The 5,186-nt window shown below is 42.7% G+C and overlaps 1 long non-coding RNA gene across 1 annotated transcript; it reads left to right on the top strand.

The window, feature by feature from the left end:
* Window positions 1–1,337: 1,337 nt before the first annotated feature.
* Window positions 1,338–2,762, top strand: LOC135298055 (uncharacterized). The gene is made up of 3 exons (XR_010360022.1): window positions 1,338–1,490; window positions 1,571–1,607; window positions 2,482–2,762. It is a non-coding gene; the product is annotated as an uncharacterized LOC135298055 (long non-coding RNA).
* The last annotated feature ends 2,424 nt before the right edge of the window (window positions 2,763–5,186 follow it).

The raw sequence follows: 5,186 nt of genomic DNA on the forward strand, positions 1-5,186 counted from the left end.
TGAAGCCAGGAAATAAGTTTAGTAAGTTTAGTACTGAGGCAAAAGGTTTCTAATTAAAAATTTTGTTGTGGGAATGCATCACCAGGCACCAGCTGGAGGGAGGAGAGAGTCCCTGTGTGTTCAATGAGCTCTCATCAGTCTTCAGCCTTCCCTCACCACATCCCAAAATAATCAAGGGTGGTGGGTGTGGGGCCTCCTGGGAGCAGAGCTCCAGCACGTACGCAGGATCCGCAGTCAAATGGAAAGTGGCACCACTGTCACAGCTACTTTTGCCCAGTGGTTGCCCACGGGCAACTTGGAAACCAGTATTTTTCTAAATTAAGGTCTCATTTCAATTGCAAGTTGACATTTTCCAAGTGGAAGTGTTTTACATGAGAGGAACAAGATGGTGCAGGGTGGGAAGGGGGAGCTCCCTTCATTTCCACCCTGTCTCCATCCCAAGGACAGGAACACGCTGTGTGAGTATCACGCCCCAGTAGCCGCGTCTATCGTGTACCATCTACAGCTTTCACCAGACCATGACCGAATCGTGGCCAGGTGTGGTACAAACATAAATGAGAACCAGCATTCCTGGGATGCCCTAAACAGTGACTCCAGAACAGAGACCATTTTTAACCCTTGTTTAACATAATGCAGAGAGGCAGAAGTAAGGTCTGAGGAACACGAACACAGCTGACAGAAGCCAACTAAATATACAAAAGTTTTGCATTATCCTTGTTTTTACCTTACCCAAGTTACCCCACTTCTTCCTCATTCTCTTGTTCCCTGGGGTAGCAGAGGAAGAGGTGTAGATAAATTAAAAAGAGTCAGCAGAGACTCACATGCAATCCAACACACACAGAATTGACAGTGTTGTCAGGAACAGACTGAATACTAAAAGCTCATGTTTCGAGTGGCATAAGGAGGAAATTACCCTAACAAGGCAGTTATTTATGAGTGAGAAAATCTTCTGGGTGTATTCAAGCACATTTCTGGGCAGCAATAGCATTTTTGGGCAGCACCAATGGAACTCCCTAAGTAGGCAGCAGGATGTGTCAATGGAGGGGAAAGTTCTCTTACAAAAGGATAAGAGCCTACAGTTTAAAGGGAGGTGATCACATCTGTGGAACAGTGTTCAAAGACCCAAAATGAAAGTGAACCCTCAACAGCAATAACAGATGGACTTTTCATCTACAGAACTAAAATCCAGAGTGCTTGCTGACTGCCCATGATAGGGCGTTCCAGGAAGGAAGACAACAGTGAGCACTGCTGTGTACAGCACAGGAACAATGCTCAGCATGTCACAAAATGCAGAGCTCTTGAATTCTACCAGCTCTTCATTGTTACAACATCTCCTGGTCAGCATGGATCCTCTCACCTGCCCAGCACCCATACTTGAAACCTGCACATCACATCACAAGCTTTATCAAAACCTGCTGCCTCTTCCAGTGTCTGCAGGATATAATCCCATTATTGAGGCGCCAAAATTCTCACCCAAGAAGAGTTTCTATGTATGAAAACTCTTACACACACAAACAAGCACACACATTCACTCTTTTCTGTTTCATTAGGGTCTCCTTTCCTCTTTCAGGTCAGCCATGGACATTTGAGCCATTGAAGTGGTCCAGGTAAAGAAGGCAGCTGTGAAAATTCTCGTGTTCCATTGACTGACATTTTTGCTTACATTTCCACCTCTAAAATTTCAGACATTTCATTTTCATAGAATGATTTGAGTTGGAATGGACCAGCAGTTCCAACCCTGCTGCCATGCACAGAGACACCTTCCATTAGACCATGTTGCTCAAAGCCCTGTCCAACCTCAACTTGAACAGTTCTGTCTCCAGATTTCTTTTAGGCCCCCTTTAAGTGCTGGAAGGCTGCTGCAGGATCTCCCAGGAGCCTTTTCTTCTCCAGAATGAAGAACCCCATGTCCGTCAGGTTGCCTTCAGATCATAGCCCCCTGATCATCTTCATGGTCCTCCTCTGAACCCTCTCAGAGTCGCAAAGACTCTCTCAGATTTTACTCCTCTTTTGGCTTTTGTGTTGGGGGCTGCAGCTCTCCATAACCCCAGAGAAATCTCCTTTCTCAGTCAAGCTGTCCTTTGTCACTGAGACTGCAAAGCACTCACATCAGCTGTCAGGGATGTTTTCTCTTCACAAACTCAGCATAACTTTGATCTTGGATGGAAATTACATGTCTTCTTCACCGGCATCATGTCTTCCCTCCTCCATCACCAACTCATTTTTCTGTTTGTTTGTTTGTTTGTTTGTTTTAGTGATTGTCTGTATTTCAAGATCAATCTAGACCATTAAATAATAAATTCCTCTCTTTTGGATGGTCATCCTCCTCATTAAACCATTCATGCTCTAGGTGGTTTTTTTGGGTCAGCCGATGCAGCTGCTCTTCCCTTTCCTTCAGAAAATCTACACATCTCTATCTCTAACTCCACACTTGCCTCCACCATCCATGCCCCTAATCTCTAATCCTTGTTTTCAAGACAGGCAGAAGACTGAATTTTATCAGTAAGTGGATCTTGGCAGAGACTGACTCTAAGGTAGTACATGGCAGAGCATCTGCTTACACAAGTACCTCTGACTGCTCCTGGTCACTGTCCTCTCTTAGAGTCTGCTGTTGCTAGCCCCTGGCCCTAAGAAAGAAGATCACAGAAATCCCACCAGACCCTCCCAGATTTACCTCTTCTTTTCTCAGAAGAGATGTAGGTACAAAAAAAACCCAAAAATACCACAAAAAACCAAAACAAACAAGCAAAACAAAATAAACAAAAAAAAAGGAAGAAAAAAAGAGTGGCTTACTTATCTGAGTGTGCATCATATTACAGAAACCTAATAAGGAACACTGTCCCAGGCTTCCCTGATCGCTGACACATGAGCCTTGTGCAAGAAAGGTGTCAGCATTACCTTTTCTCCCTGCTGCCTAAAAGATACTGCCACCTTTGGAGGCCTTTTTGTAACCAGCTTCTGTACAGAGTCTTGCTCACGCTGGGCTTTCAGGTAACTAGAACATTGCCAGAGCAAGCAGACATAATTTTAAGAAGTAGAATGAAAATAAATTGTTGGTTGTGCTTTCTTATTTAATACTAGAATAAAACCAACCAAAGAAATCAACTACAACTACAACAACAAATCCCAAACAAATTATTCCTTAAAATTTTAACAATAGTTTTTTATTCCCACCTTTCAGAATGTGATTTTTCGGCCATTTTCACATGCAGCAGCTTAATTTAGTTTAGTTTAAAATGGACAACCAAGGTTGCTTGTAAATTCCTGGCTGAGAAATCCTGAGCTGTGCCACCAAAACAGCAGACTGAGTGGTGTGTCCATCTGTCCCAGGCACCTCCATCTCTTCTTCCTCTTTACACCTGGCTTAGAATTATTTTCAGTCTCATGTGATTACAATGAGCTAACAGACATGTTTTGGTGTCTTCATTTCTTAATTAGGAAAATTGATCTCTTTGAAATTTGCAGGCTGGGAGGGAAGGATATTATCATTTCACTTCCAGGTTGTTCTCATACTCCACCTGAGACTTCCCTATTGAGCAAATTAACTTGTATTAAATACAATACAATACAATATTGCACAACCTGTGCAATACTGTTCAGCCTCAAAAGGCCTCAAAAATATGGTTTATAGACACTTTCCTTGCTGCTTTGCTAACAACTTTCTCCTTTAACTTTTCTCAACAGCTCTGATCTAATCACCCATTATTTCTGTTGCAATTAACATACTGTGTCATACTTTCAAAATTTTTGCCTCCTCTCCCAGTTTTTGTAAATGAAAATTCAATTCAAGTAGAAAATGGGGACTGGGTATTCACTTCCCTCTTATTTTTTACATTTACTTTTCTGGGTAGTGCTTTGGAGAAAAATGTAGAAACTTATTTATGTTTAGGAATGACAGCCTGTTCATTCTAGGCACAGTTACTTTCACCCCCTTTTTCAGCAGCCAAGCCTTCATATTCCCTGTCTGCCTTCTCACTTCTCCAGCCTGGATGGTGGGCAGTACATATTCTGCCAAATCTTGCTCCAAGTAGCCTCCACACCTCAGGTACCCTCCTCATCCTTACCAAAAAAACCCAAACCAAAACCAACAAGTAAACCTCAGACTTTAGCGTATCAAAATAAAGCTTCAGTTCTTCTCTCCTTTGCAAATTGAATTTTCTGTCCTTAATTCAATGAGTGGAGGAAATGGACTGTCCTCCTCTGGACAGATGGGAGGGAGGGCAAATGGAAGGCCTGAATATCTGCTCTTTTATAGTAGTAGTTAAAGAGATTCCAGTAAGAGTTGTTACACAATAGCAAATGACATTTTTTCCTTCAGATGCTAACAGTTTCCCAGATATTTTGATTAAATTATGGAGGCATAGTAGGTCTGTACCAGAGCATGGGACTTGAAAGTTTACTTCAGTTTTGCAGCAGGCTGTTAACTAAAGTCATAAGTGAAACAGCAATAATATTTCAAGCTGGAATTATTCTCATTACACAGCCAAAATACACAAAATATTGTGTATTTTGGCTGTGTAAAGGCAGAGACCTGGTTTACAGGCACCATTTGGGACAATACATTCTGAAGGGATGTTGTTGAAATCTTGCTCCTTGCAGAGGCTGAATAAAAGGGCTTAGCTATTTCGATGGGGCTGTAAAAAGATTTTCTTTGAAGAAATGCAGAATGTCCCATTAGCTCTTTGCAATACCTGTGGTGTCCCAGTCTTTCTTTAAGCCTCCTGTAACCTTGTGCTGCACTCCATGGGTACACTGACATCCAGGACAACAGCAAGTTGTTTGGAAACTAATTCAGTGACAAAGAAAATGCTGTGTAAAGGTGGCAAAGAGAAAATCCGTGCCATGGTTACTGGTAGCTACAACAAGGTTCTCTACACACACCCATGTGCTGGGATTATCCCCAGACCCCCCACCAGGTGCCATTCCTTCTTTTGTCATACGGAAATGCTGGCACAAAAACCAGGAGTCTGCTCAGTCAACCCCTTGCAGGCATCTCCATGGAGCTCAAACAGACACTGCTGGAGAGTGAATTCTGAACAGAATTCAGGCCTTTGCTCAGAGTCCTGCAGGGAGCAGAGCTGGAGATAACTCTATTTCACCCCCAAAATCTTCCCGTTCTTTCAGAGGTTCCAGGTGGATTCCAAGGTCTTTGATTCCCCCAGAGATATTCAGCAATTCTTGAAGCA

Source organism: Passer domesticus, chromosome 3 (genome assembly GCF_036417665.1).
Source record: "Passer domesticus isolate bPasDom1 chromosome 3, bPasDom1.hap1, whole genome shotgun sequence".
NCBI lineage: Eukaryota > Metazoa > Chordata > Aves > Passeriformes > Passeridae > Passer > Passer domesticus.